This window comes from Mustela nigripes, chromosome 1 (genome assembly GCF_022355385.1).
Source record: "Mustela nigripes isolate SB6536 chromosome 1, MUSNIG.SB6536, whole genome shotgun sequence".
Taxonomy (NCBI): domain Eukaryota; kingdom Metazoa; phylum Chordata; class Mammalia; order Carnivora; family Mustelidae; genus Mustela; species Mustela nigripes.
The window spans coordinates 23874639-23890038 of record NC_081557.1 but is presented as its reverse complement, the minus strand read 5'-3'; the positions used below and the strand labels follow the sequence as shown (position 1 = coordinate 23890038).

The following is a 15400-nucleotide window of genomic DNA, read 5'->3' as shown; positions in this document are numbered from 1 at the left end:
AAAAAAAAAAAAGTTCCAAGATACAAATAGTGGAGTTAATGGAGCAGGAAAAATTTTCAGTACCCTGTGAACACAGTAACCATCTCTCAAGAACAGTGGTAGCTAAATATTTTTTAGGAGGCCAGGCACTGCTGGGCTTGGACAAAATTGTTTATCAGGGGGGGAGATAAAGTAAATACACCTGGAATTTCCCAAATAAAAAGAATCCACTCCCTGTGAGGTCCATGGAGTGCAGGAGTGATGTTACTAAAGACAGTATAAGAATGAATAGGAAAATCTAGAAATTAGCTAAGCGAATGGGGTGTTACAGGACCATTCTGCTTGTGGTGAATAAAAGTGTATTTTATAATGATAACCAGATAATTCTCCACAGTATCCAAAAATCTCACAGTAAAATCATATGAGAATAACATCTCTGAATCTCATGCATACCCTCAAACAATTGGTGTGAGGAAGGCCAGGGGATCAGACTAAAACATCAAGGAACCGGTATTGATGATCTGCTGTGAGGAAGATCCTTCTACACCTGCTGCTCCAATATACCAATACTATCATTTTCTTTAAAGCAGTATGCATTTTATTTCCTTCTTAACTACCTGATTCTAGAAAATCCACGCCAGAAAGTTTGGGAAACGAGAAAAGGACTTCATGTCAAATACTGCATATTTGATTGAACTTCTACTACCAAAATGAACTGAGCTGTATTACGTCTTATGCCTCAAACTCTGAACCCTTCTTAGAGGACCTTAGAGATTCATCATTCACCCAGTGACATCACTCTGAATTAGGAGTTTTCTCACAGAAGGGATAGCTTTATTGAAAAGCCTCTTAGGCCACAAGTGATCAAATATTCAAGAATTGCCCAGAAAGGCCAAAATCCCCCTTGGGCCCTCCTAAGGGCTCAAAGCCTTCATTTTCCTCCTGTCTATTCAACTTTGAAAAATGATCAACAGAATAGGAATCAACCCTTACTAGGGTAAGACATTGAGGAATCCTGTCTTCTTGATCTTATGACCACTGTGAAAAAGAAAAGAATTCCGTAAAAGGAAAACAGAAACGTCTGCTTTCAACAACCTGAACTTTTCTAAAATTTACATCAGGAGGGGCTTAGTGCTGAAATTTTAACTACCAGAAGGAACTATTTACTGGATCCTGATTTACAGGATCAACTTCTGACAAAGAAATCTTGTGTAATCTAGTAAAAAAAAATAATAGCAATAGTAGAAAGAAATATTCTGTAATCTAGCAACTATGTAAACATATGCCATGTCTAAATCCTGACTGCAGCCACAAGAGTGGAATCCTGTCGGGAAGCAATCAGAGGGATCTAGACATCCATTCCAATGAAAGCCCAAATAGAAGCTAAATATTTAGCATCAGTTCAAAGGACAAATAGGAAATGCAGTAATGTTGTTGCTGTACCAAGTGTGGATATAGGGAGCAAACTAAAATATCTACTTGTTTGAGTAAAAGCAATTTTTTAAAAGCATTAACCAAAATCTTCCTAAATTTTTAAGACCTGCACAACAAGAATAATAAAAGCTTGCTAAATCACAATTAACACTTTCAGTGACTGACTTATCCATACTTGTGTTTTTAGATTTCATTGTCACCAAGTTTTCCAAAACCTATCCTCATAGCCAGGTAGAATTCCTGCACCTAAAGGTACCTTAGCGGGTATCTAATGTTACTAGTTCTCATGCTTCACTATGCATCAGAATCAGTTTAGGAAATTAAAAGAAATGGCACCCTGGCTCCACTCCTGGAGGTTCTGGTTCAGTGGCTTTGGGATGAGGCTGGTCATTGGTATTACTTTTTGTATTCCTGAGATAATTGGATTACAAAATGAGGAATGATAACCACTGGTCTAGTTGAACCTGAGTCACCCACTTTGTAAGAGAGGGACTAGGGAAGTGATGTGATCCACACAAAACCTCCATGAGTCGGTAGAAAGAATGCCGGACTTATGGTCAGAGATATGGGTTAGAATCATGGCTCTCTTGCTGAATAATAATGTGAAATTGAGCAAATCACATTGACTCTAAGTTTCAGGATGCTCATAAGGAAAAATGAAAAAGAAAATGCATGCTTGACTTATTTCACAGGGTTGCTGAGAGGATTATCATAAAATTAAGCAACATAAACTATGTAAAATTACTTTGTAAAATGTAAAGTACTACAAACTTATTAGGGATTGCTGCTATGTGTAGCAGAGGCAAGACTAGAAGTTTCTGTTATCTTCTAGTTCTGCAACTTATCAAACCATTCTCTTTTTATATCAGTGGCTGCATTAAACTACTACTTATCAGACATTATATGAATCAGTGCATAGTATTAACTAACTTATCCCCATGCGGTGGAAATTAATTTTCATAATCATGACCTAGATGTTCCATGAGTTCACTATTCAAAGTATGGTTGGTCCAAGAACCAAAAGCATTTTGGTATCACCAGACAGATTACTAGAAATGCAAATCTCATGCTTCACCTCCGACCTGCAGACTCCCCATCTTCAGCTTAATAAGCTCTCCAGGTGATCTGAGGCACATTAAAATTTGAAAACTACTGTTTTACAAAATCTCAAAATGTCTTTGGCATGATGAAACTAGGTTCAGTGCCATTTGAGTGATTCTTTTTCCATTTTAATTCTTCAAAAATTAGAAAAGCAGGTAATATATATGTGTGTATAAAGAAGTGTGATTTTATCTGAAACCGTTGGATTAAGCAAATGTCCCTTTTCTCTGTTTAAGCTGAACAAAACATTTATTACATTAATTTAATCAAACTCTCTTTAGATTTGTCTTTATAATAACCAATTCTTAGTAGCAATTTAGATTCATTTGATAATCATTATTAGGTCCTGTGGAGGCTTAGGGATTCAACATTCTCATTTTAGATGAGATTTTTGTGAATAGAAGTGATTAGACTCTATATGATCAAAATTGCTCATTGACTAATACTTGCCTTTCTCCCATTCTCCAAAGCCACAGGCTCATTTTATCCAGCCCAGGTTGAAACTAATTTGTGATTCTAAGGGGTGACCAAAGCATGCAGCTTATTATTTGGATTACATTTTCTTAGGGAAGATGTGTCCTTGGTGATTTTAATTCAATCAGAATATTGCAATTTGGAAAGATTTAAAAGAGGAGAATATGGTCTCATCATTTGGAATTTAAAAAACAAAAGGAAAGAAAAGAAGTAAGGAGTTTTGTCTTTTTTTTTTTTTCTTCAAGGATGCTATGTTCCAGTTAATTACCCTGTCTTAAGTCATTCCCTAGGCTCTGCACAAATTAGAAATATCTGAATGGAAATTAAATAAGGTGAAATCTTAACAAATGGCAGTTACAACAGTTACTCAGTCATCATACAGACTCTGCATGCTGAGTGACTGGAAATTTTCCTGCAAACCCAGATTTCCCTCCACATCTAATTGGGGATAAATTGGTGCCTATTTATAGTGGACCTATGAATAGACGTCAGTCCAAAAGTGTCATTGACTTGAGGTATATTGCAAGAGGCTTATGATGAATTTGTTTCTACAAAAGGTAATGATTCTTGAAAAGTGTGGCCACGAAACGTGAACAGGGCAACAAGATGTGGCAGGAAAGTTGTTTCTAGAATGTCCTTTAAACCCTTTGGGAAATGAGCCAGCAGCAAGGAAATTCAAAGTGATCCACAAGGCTTTGGCAGAGGAAGGGGAATAGAAGCTCCCACTTTGTGCAACTGTCAATTTCACTTTGAAAAGTCTAAGGAGAGAATCTAAGGCAGACAAGGTAAAAGCTTGTTCAGGAGGATGAATTTGTTTGAATAAATTTCACCCTCCACTTCCACCCCAAGGAAAATACTGATTGTTAGCTATTAAACATAGGAAACTAGTCAATATTTGTGGCGTAGTTCTCTACGCCAGAATTAAATAATGCAAAATGCACAGCTTTAGTGCTAGAGGTGACATAACCAGCTTTGAATAGAGCCAGGCCTGTTTTACATTAATTCATGTGAGTCTGTATCATGCCCTATGTCCTTTTCAGTTAATGAAAAAAACTTAGCTTACATGGAGCTAAGTTTTTTTCCACTTTCTGGAGAAGTAGTTCATGCTAAGGCAACAAGAAATGCTCATTGGAACATTCACCAATATTGTCACTCCATGTTCTCTATGAATCTTTCAGTAGCAATATTTCTCCCTGTGATTCCCTATCCCTGTTCCAATCATAAGGACTCCTCTCTGTCAGAGATTTAGAATCATCCTGTACAAACACATTCTTTATGGCTATGAGTGTGTTCCTCCTCAGTTTATGGACAAAGATGATCTATCGAGTGTAGTGCTTGGGGTTGACAGAATGGACATTTACCATTGGCAATAAAAAACTCTAAACTGCTCAGAAGTTTCCCTGAAGTTGGAAAAGTTTCTACAAGTTTTCACTTGTCAGTAAATACTCTGTATTATGGGTCACTTAAGAGGTTCTAGGTACAGTTCCACTTTAACTAGGTAGGTTTCACAGACCACAAAAACAGCTAAGTATTCCAGCTTCAGGCAAACTATAACAGAAAAAGAATCAAACAGGTTTTCATTTCTATTCCTGGTTCAGGCACTTACTTACAAAATATCCTCAGATCCTTTAATATTCCCACTTATACGGGCACCTGGGTGGTCCATTTGGTTAAGCATCAGACTCTTGGTTTCTGCTCAGTTCATGATCTCAGGGTTGTGAGATCGAGTCCTGTGTTGGGCTCCCTGCTCATCATGGAGTTTGCTTGAGAGTCTCTCTTGCCCCTCACCCTGCTCATGCCCTCTCTCTCTTAATGGATAAATAAAATCTTTAAAAAATAATAATATCCTCACTAAAAAAATTTTCACTGTGGTGTGTGACTGCAATAAGAAAATGAAACAATATAACACATCTAGAATAGTGTCCAGCAGACAATAAGTTTTTCAATAAATGTCATTTTTACTTTTCTTATTTAAAAAAGTAGTTCATAGTACTTTCAAGATGATAGAGAGATATAAGTTACAACAAATAAACACAACATAAAGGTAGGCTATAAATACAGAGTAAAGGGTACATGGGAATGCCCATATGCTATCTGTGATTGATAACTCTGATCCCATCGAAGTTGATTTGAGGCTCTAAGTCAATTTTCAATATACCAAGTATTGTTGAAAAGTGGAGTGTTGCCCAGACCCAAGCTATGTGTCCAGATTTGTTCTAGAACTTCTGTCTGTCAATTCATATGTCTAGCATCTCATACACTTTGGAACTATAAAAGCTGTTGCTCTTGGAGAATAAAATTAAATTTTGATCTGGAAATTTTTAAATCAGTCGCACATTTATCCCATGACTAGCCAACATCTTGTGGGACATATGGATATAACAATACCTCAGCTCTTTTGAAGCATTGCATACTCAAACACAGCATATGCCAGCACAATGTAGCACGTATATCTTCTGAAACTCTGATATTCTGCCTCTAGGTATCAAGAGAGCCATACTAGTGGCCCCAGTAAATACTAGAATACTGCTAGACACTTGGGAAAGAGTTAGCTACTGCCCTGAGACTTGCCCCGAGACTTTGGATGGCTTACCTGCTCCCACAACATTCCCAAGGAAATGCTACATATATCCATGATCCAGCAACTGGAACTCATTTGTGCTTCTAAACTCCTGTCCTGGCACTAGTGCTAGAGTCTGTTTTCATTGATTAGTGTCTGTGTTGTATTTGTTATTAAGTAGTTGTGTCACTTATTCATCTGTGTCTAGGTCTTTGTCCTAACTTCTCTCTAATATAGAACAGAACAACACCAGTAACTTATTTCCTGCCACAAATGCTTTGAATTCTGCTGCTCCCATTCCTTCTGCCATTCCACTGATCCTTGACAAACATGGTATTGAGAGAGTCTGATAATAAATCTCATCTTTTCGATCCTCAATTTTATCTCCTTATAAGTCTCTTTGGACCCTTCTTTCCTCATATAGGAAGAGTTCTCTGCCTTCTGCCTTGTCTCTGTTAATATCTCTGACTTTTTCCAGTCACCTGGATTCTGACTTATTTATTCTATTTTTCCCATCCTTCAAAGACGATCATTAATCTAGTCACTCCAGAATGCTCCCAGCTTTTGAGAACCGAAATTTGGATTTGCTCTATAACTCTATTAAATTTCTGTGACCCTTAAAAACTACCCTTCCCTCTTATGCTTTCTATTTCACTGGTTTTTAAATAACTGTAACTCGACAAAATATAACCTCCTCAAATTGTTTGTATTTATTATAGAATTATTCAATATTAACAAACTGAATATGAAATTATTCAATTTATGCAAACTAAACTTTCCTATTAGTAAATAAACCATTTATTTATTCCCCCAGGGTGTGGAAAAAGGCCATAAGACCTTGACACAGTCTCTGAATTGGTCCATTAAATATTGTGTAGGGAGGATGACCTCTCTTCTTCCCCAGTGATTACACAGCCTCTGAGATCAATTCTGGTATGAGGTTTCTTATCAGAGAAATGTCCAGAGCCTTCAACAGGAGACTTCAAGTTTAGAAAAGTAGAAGGACCTCATGCATCCTATAGTAGGAGTAATACTTACTTACTTACCTAAGTAAGTAATACTTATTTACTTACTTAATACTTATCTAAGTAAGTAATACTTACTTACTTACCTATACCATACTTACCTATAGTAGGAGTAAGTAATATTGAACTATGGAAGCACAGAGATCTTAAGCCCTTTTTTGATGAATCGCATTCCTTTGTTTTCACACTTGTTATGATTTTATATGCAAAGTAACTAATCTTAATTTACTGATTCTAAATATGGTTAGCAAACATGTTAGCATAACGACTCCTCCCATCTGGCATTGGTTTTCTGAATATACAAGTTAGGGACTCTTAATATGTCCATGTTGATATAATGCTATAGCTAAAAGAGATAGAGTAATTCTAATTAATCACTTAATCCTTCTAATTCTCCCCATTTGGCTAACTCACTAGCCTGGTCTACCTCAGTCTCAACAATTAGTAAGTCATTAAGTGATACCAAAGGAAATCATACCTACTGATGTATTGCAATTTGAGCTATAATAGTTCTTTTCTGGCTTTGCGATTTATGTCATAAGACAAATTATCTTTCTGTGCATTTAGGCACAGAAAGAATAAAATAAACATCCATTATAAAATGTTCAATGAGGTGCGGCTGGGTGGCTCAGTGGGTTAAAGCCTCTGCCTTCAGCTCAGGTCACGATCCCAGGGTCTTAGGATTGAGCCCCACATTGCACTCTCTGCTCCACAGGAAGCCTGCTTCCTCCTCTCTCTCTGCCTGCTTCTCTGCCTACTTGCGATCTCTGTCTGTCAAATAAATAAATAAAATCTTTAAAAAATAAAATAAAATAAAATGTTCAATGATTTATTTTCCTTTCAATCTCTAAACCTCACCTAAAAATTGGCTGGTAAACTTATTTTCAATTTTTTTTCTTTAAATTCAATTTAGTGAACATACACTGTATTACTAGTTTCAGGGGTAGAATTTAGTGATTCCTCAGTTACATTCAACCCCCAGTGTTCATTACATTAAGTGCCCTCCTTAATGCCTATCACCCAGTTACCCCATCTCCCTACTACCTCTCCTCCAGCAAACTCTTGGTTTCCTACAGTTAAAAATCTCTTATGGTTTGCCTTCCTCTCTGTTTTTATCTGATTTTATTTTTCCTTCCTTTCTTCTATGTTCATCTGTTTGTTTCTTAAATTCCACATGAGTGAAATCATAGGTATTTGTCTTTCTCTGAATTTTTTCACTTAGCATAATACCCTCTAGTTCCATCCATGTTATTGCAAACGGCAAGATTTCTTCCTTTTTTTTTTTTTAAAGATTTTATTTGTTTGAGAGAGAGAGAATGAGCAGGGAGGGGAAGAGCAGAGGGAGAGGGAGGAGCAGACTCCTCATTGAGCAGGGGTCCTGGGATCGAGCCTTCCATGGAGCTCCCTGCTCAATGAGGAGTCTGCTCCTGAGATGAAGGCAGACGCTCAACTGACTGAGCCACCCAGGTGCAAAGTTTCATTCTTTTTGATAGCTCAGTAAACTTTTTTTTTTTTTAATATTTATTTATTTATTTATTTATTTATTTGAGAGGCATGGGGGAAGACCTTGAGCAGCAGGGGCAACAGGAGAAACAGAGAGAATCTCAAGTAGATTCCACATTGAGCATGGACCCAATGTGGGGCTTGATAATCAGGACTCTGAGATCATGACTGAACTGAAACCAAGAGTAGGTTGCTTAACTGACTGTGCCACCCAGGTACTCCTTTTAAATGTGACTCCCTGTGCCCCACTCTCAAAGATTCTGATGCAGACTTTCTTAGTAATCACAGCCCAGGGATCCAAAATCTAATAAATATTCTATATAATGTGTATATTGTGGATGTAGAGAATGCACTGAGGTGCACTTCACAAGGGATTCCAGGCCAATTCTGAGCAGCTGCTGCTGACTTCTTCACTGTTTAGCAGATGTAGTCACATACATTAAATATGCATCAGTTATTTGAGCAGAAAGAAAGACCAAAGAAATATAATAGAAAATCCAGAAATAAACCAAAGCACATATGGTAATTTGGTTTTATATAGGTGGTCTCTCAAACTAAGGGGTGAAAGGGGAGAAGAAAACTTCTTAGGGGGTGATATAAGAAACTTGTATCAAGGGGGCATCTGGGTGGTTCAGTGCGTTAAGCCCCTGCCTTCAGCTCAGGTCCAATCTCAGGGTTCTGGGATGGAGCCCTACATCGGGCTCTCTGCTCAGCAAGGAGCCTGTTTCATCCTCTCTGCCTACTTGTGATCTCTCTCTGTCAAATAAATAAATAAAATCTTTAAAAAAAAAGAGAGAGAGAGAGAGAAGAGAAGAAACTTGTATCAGGGCAAATAATCATTTGAGAAAGAAGATAAATTTATATTTGCACCTCTAACTTTATACCACACAAAGGGTAAATACAAATTGATTAGAAATCTAAGTGTAAAGTAAAACCAAATAAGTAATAAAACAAGAAAAATGAGTGTCTTCCTTTGCATTCTCCAAGAGAAAATCTCGCCTATAATTTGACTTAGAGGTAATTGTAAGTGGGGCACCTGGGTGGCTCAGTCAGTTAAGCGTCCGACTCTTAATTTTGGCTCAGATAATGATCTCAGGGTCTTTTTAAAACCAAGCCCTGTGTTGGGCTCCACGCTGGATGTGGAGCCTGCTTAAGATTCTCTCTTTTCCTCTACCTCTGTCCCTCTTTGCTCTCCCTCTCTTTAAAGAAAAAGAAAAAGTAATTTTAAGAAAAAGTAACATATTCAACTACATATTTTTTAGCTTTCTTTGAGGAAATCAATATTACAGAAATCAAAATGAGGGGACTCATTGTCCTATACATAAAGAGGTCCTAAAATTTAAAAAAAGGGGGAAACAAAAACCTATTTCTAAATAAATGATATACATAAACATTTCACAGAAAAAGAAATACAGATAGCCATCAGACATTACACAATGCTTAGAGAGGAAACAATGTTGCTATCTGAAAGTGCTCCAGGCATTGGGAATAGCTAGTACAAAGGTCCTAAAGCAGGAGCATGTTTGATTTTAACTAGGAAGAACTGTCATGATTTCACTCACTGAAGCACAGTAAGTAAGAGAAAAGAGTATTTAGAGACTAGTGAATGGATTGCTCAGGGCTTTGTAGGCTCAGGTTAGGACTTAGATTTCATTCTGAGGAAGGTGGGAATCCCTTGGCTTCAAGTAGAGGAGAAAACTACTATCTTATGCATTATAAAAGGATCATTCGGGTTGTAAAGTAGGGAATAGACTGATGGTAGATTGGCCCAAACTCTGCTTATTGAACTAGGATTAATATCCTTAAGGCAAAAACATAGAACTGTGACCTGCCTTGCCCCAAACTTTCCAAGAAGCATACACATACACCCTCCAAAACAGGTTTCTTAAGTTCCAGGAAGAACTGTGTTATGGTATGGCTCTGATGTGCTTAACTGTGCACCCATGACCAAAATAATTCCCTAAAGCTCAACACATCCTTATCTGTTGCATGGGTTAGAAACAAATACTAAGATTGTAGTCAGAATTAAATGAGGTAGTGTGCATAGGCACCTAACTTTAGATGTCTACCAACTGTTTCTACCCTTTGTTTCTCTTTCCTTTCAGGCCAGTCTCCAAAGCTTAAATTTCCAATTATGAAGGGTTTTTTTTAGGTAAAGTGAGAGAATCAGGGATGGGAACCAAGTGAGGAATGTTCTCTGCCAACAGGTAGGAGGCCCCATTCTCAGAATCCTCAACTGTTCTTAACAATGCTCACAATCTAGCTCCAAGCTAAAAATTATTTTCCATATTTGATAGGAAGATTGGCTTTTTTTGAGTTCTTCAAAACTCTAATCCCATCAGGAATTCAAAATAGAGTTCTTTATGCCTTAAGTTGGCCCAAGATAGTTTTCAGTTTTCCCTCAACTTGACTAACCTTTAAATGAGTTTCTTCCTGACACGGGTCCCTGACTTCTTTGCTTAGAACATTTATTTTAGAAAGCTCATAATTGTAAATTTTATCTCTGCGCCTTTGGGTTGTAAATCTTCTTCCAGCCTCTTGCCAGTTTCATAACCCAGGAATGTCTTTTTTTAAGGACTAGGGAGCCACCCTCTTGAGACGTAATCGCCAAAAAATACAGTATCCCTATCTTCTAGTCCCTGTGGGCTGAGGACCCTAACTTTGATAAGCACCAGTTAGAAAACACAGAAGTCCTAATCACACCAACCAACCTCCCCACTAAAATCCTTATTTTCCACTAATTCACCCAGTACCTAACTCCCCTTTTATTTTCATTTCAGTAGAATTGAAATTCAACCTTTCCCCCCTATTGTAAGTCTTGAATAAAGGCTTACTTGATTGTTTGACTCTATCCTGTGACATTTCTCTTCGATAATAGATGCCATCTTGTGAAGACCAGAACATTCACTGAGGCCCATGATTAAATTGAAAATCCAAGATTCCAAGGAAAAGAATCCCCTATCCTAATGCTACCTGTGACATTCCTATAGCCACACTGAGCAGTTATCCATACAATGAGAAGCTACCTGAAAAATTTCCTCTGGGAATAGAAATGTAATCAGAAAGACATCACAGTTTGCTAATAAATCTTTACCTATGACATTACTGGTTAGCATTTTCAGTTATTCAGCTGTATCATATGGAGAAACTGAATTGCTGTCTTTCTGCATATGACCATGCTTCTTCCCCCATCTCCATAGGAGTCCAGTAAAATCAATCTCCTGCTTTCTCCATCTTTCCCTGAATTATCTGTGGCCACTTCAGCAGGTAACCAAGTGCACCTGAGAGCCCACTGGTTGTGGGGCTCCAGTTCAATGTATCTCTTTGATACTAAAGCTTAGGGAAAAGATCCCAGATGCTGGAAACATTTATAGACAGAAGCTTGTCTCGACTTTTCATTTGCATCTCTTTGTTCTCATCATCAAAGACACGTGTACAATAGCCATAAAAGAGATCCCTCTGCTTACTCATTATATGCTTCTTGCCAGGGCAGCATGAGAGCTGACATTTCCCTTGCTGAATTATAAAAAACTCTGATTAAGGTGTTGCCCTGGGCATGTAGTTTATCTAGCCCTGAGTGAAATGTGAGTCTCCTGCTTCTTAGAGCTTTAAGTGCTACACATGAAGGGGACTTGACTCTGAGGTAATATCTGCGCACACACTAACAACAAAGGGCACATGAAATAATGATCTCTACTTAATCAAGATTAATGGGAGCCTTGATTATACTCACTTTCCCAAAAGGAAAACGTTGCCTCAGACATACTTGTCTAGAGTGAAGGCTGAAAAAAAGGCTGTTTATTAAATCAGTTGAGTTTTAACCTCAAATTTAAAATTATACCATTGCGAATTGGTAGAATTTGAGTTTTGTGAGAACTTTAAAGGACAGAATGAGGGCGCCTGGGTGGCTCAGTTGGTTAGGTGACTGTCTTCGGCTTAGATCATGATCCTGGAGTCCTGGGATCGAGTCCCACATCAGGCTCCCTGCTCAGTGGGAGTCTGCTTCTCCCTCTCCTACTCCCCTCTCATGCTCTCTCTCTTACTCTCTCTCTCAAGTAAATAAATTAAAAAAATAAAATCTTAAAAAAAAAAAAAAAGGCAGAAGGAAGACCAAAAGTTTGGGGTTCAACTTGAGGAAGAGAATTTTAACAGTTAAAATGCATAGGATAAACTGCTTTGAAAGGTGGTAAAGTTGTTACAAAGGTAATCCATGCATGAGAGAATCACTACTATTTTTACCATTTCTTTTTTTAAAGACTATTTATTTATTTTCTATAGAGAGAGAGAGAGAGAATATACAAGAAGTGGGAACGGCAAGCAGAGGGAGAAGCAGACAGGGGACTCTGATCTCAGGAATCTGGGATCATGACCTGAGATCATGACCTGAGCTGAACGCAGATGCTAAACTGACTGAGCCACCCAGGTGTCCCCTCTACCATTTCTGAAATGATTGGATTCTTTGTTAAATCTTCAATGAAAATAAGTTGAAGGCATAAATGAACTGCAACAGGAATCTACTCGGATTCTATCAGACTTCTGCAAGGCTCTCCTTTTAGTAAATTTAGAATATCCTAAGCAATGGAATTATTAGAGATTGACAATACATTTCTTTGTACAGGCTAGATGAAGTTATACTTCCACAAGTGAATTATGAGTAGGCTTGCTTCCCTATACTCTGGCAGCCCGGAGTGTATAGTCAAGATTTTTGACCTTTTCCAATCTGAGAAATAAATGTGAAGACCTGTGTAATTTTGGTTTATATTCCTTTCATGATGTGTGAGGTCAGATGGGTTTTTATGTGTTTAAGAGCCAACTGTATTTCCTTTTAACTGTTTGTTAGTTTCCTTTGCTTATATATTTATTGAATTATTGGCCTGTTTCTAACAAATTTATAGAGCTCACAGCCATTTTTCTGTGATAGGATTAGCAAATGCTTCCCAGAGTTTCATGTTTTTTCATGACTTTGTTTATGATGTTTTTCTAATATAAATTTCAAAAACTATTTTAGTGGTATTTATTTATTTTTTTCTTTTTTCTCTTCACTCTGGACTTTGTGTCACACTAGGAAAAATATTTTTTTTAATTATTCTCCACTTATTGGACCAATATTTTTAGCAGTTTTTATCTCATGTTTAAATATGAAGTTCATTTAGGTGTGAGCTATGAATAATTTTATTATTTTACAGGTAACTGGTCAGATAGTCCAACATTTATTGAATATTCTATCAGTTCTTCACCAATATGAAATTTCTTTTTACCACAAAGTTAAAATCTCATGTATATTTAGTATTATTTCTGAAATTTCTATGATATCCCACTGACTGGTCCATGTATTTATAATAGTATATATTTTTAATTATTCTAGCTTTATAATATGCTTTAATATCTATTAGACTATCCCCTATCCTGGTCAATCAAACAATGGCCTGGACATTATTGTTTGTTTTTTTTTTCTCATATGTAATTAGTCCAGTAAGAAAATATGGATATAATTTGTACTAATAGTGCTATGTGAGTCCTTCCAAGAACACATTATTTTATTTCATTTGTTTATATTTTAGGTACACTTCAGTTTTCTTTATGTAGGTCTTACATATTATTTGTCGAGTTTATTTTTTCATGTATTCTTATTTCATTCTTGTTTGTTTCCAATATGGGACAGATTTTTTTTTTTATTTCTAATAGAGAGAGCTGGTTTGTCTAGACTAAATGATGTGTGATAAGGAGTGACTGGAGTCACTACTGGAGAAGAACTTTGGGGTCAGGTTTAAAAGGGCCTTGAATGTCAGGAATTTTGAATCATTTTTTAATGATAGTTAATATCTAGTGGTTTTTAAAAGGTAATCTATAATTTTTGGAAAATGATAGTTCGGGAAGCAGCCTGAAGAAGGTACTAGAATCAGATCAGGGAGTTGCAAGGCATGTAACTCAGAAAAATCTGTTTCCCTTATATTCAGGAAGAATGAGACAGAAAGCTCACACTTCCTGAGGGCCTATCACATTCCAGACATTGTGTTAGCACCTGCAGAAATTTCCCCCAAAGTCGGCTCTTTAAACCAGGATAGACTATTAATTTATTAACTACTGGTGGTCTATAAAAAGAGGTTGAAATAAAAACTGCTTTATTCCAAACTCAAAAATAAAACAAAAATAAAAACAAAACAAAACAAAAAACCTCAAACTGCTTTATTCCTTATAATTTATTAGCACTGTTCCTGTAACTGATCCCTCCTTCTAGGACAACTGGTCTCTATCTGGTTGTTATTTATCTTGTTTCCCTAGGTCAATCATACATAAGTATGACCTTTCCCTAGGTCAAGGTCATACTTATGTGACTCCATCTTGAATCCATAGCGTTGACAGCTTTAGATCAGACCTCATCTTCAACATGACATTTGGGCCTCTCTTGTTCCTTACCAGTTCTGGCTCAGCTTGATTTCTGGACCGATAGTCTAAGGCAAGAATCCCACTTTTCAGTTTTGGCCCCATGGAACTATGTCTTTAATCCAACCACTGGACCAACTCTTGATGTTTGAGACTAGGGAAACTGATGTTTGAAAATCAATAACCCTAAGTTTCACAAGTCAGTATAAAAATGAAGTTAAATCTCATGTGTACCTGGCCTTCATTTGTTTGATAGCTTCCATCTGAAGAATGGCTAATTTTCAACAAAGCCTCTGTCCCTCAATTATTTAAGGCCATCATTCTCCTTTAAAGTCTTACGAGGTTCCCATTGTTATCACACTATATTTGCACATCCCTTCAGACAAGGTAACAAACCTGCCCCAGTCTGCCCAGGACTTTCCTAGTTTAGCATGGAAAAAGTCCCCATTCTGAAAAATTTCTCCATCCTAGGTAAATTGTCTCATTGGTCACCCTTCTTCCAGTGCTCAGTTCAGGATTCTTCTAGCATTGCTGTGTGTTTTCCTCTGGACTGAAATTTCATATCATGGCCCCCTACTCACACAGTTACCCACTTTGGGGACACATTCCCTTTGGCTACTGTTGGCATCATTATTACCTCTAATTCTGACACATTTTGTACTCACCTTCCTCTAATCTGCTTAAGAACATTCCCCTAATTCCTGCCTCCCAGGATCTCACTCTGCTCATTTTCAGGGTTCCTCAGACAGCTGGCTTGAACAACTAGGTATAACAAATATTTTAATATTTATGGATAAAATACTTCCCTTTCCTAGGAAGCATACACACTACTCAGATGGTTGATTTAGGCCCATTTCAAGTACAAAAGCAATGCACTTACAGCCACTTTTCCCATTTGACCCTCAAGCTCCATTGTGGAGTCTGACTCACTGAGCAATAA

At 37.2% G+C, this 15400-nt stretch overlaps 1 long non-coding RNA gene across 1 annotated transcript in view; it reads right to left on the bottom strand.

Moving 5' to 3' along the window:
- LOC132010711 (uncharacterized) overlaps positions 1 to 15400 on the bottom strand; it is a 514837-nt gene that overhangs the window by 225124 nt on the left and 274313 nt on the right. The gene's annotated exons all lie outside the window — the stretch shown is intronic.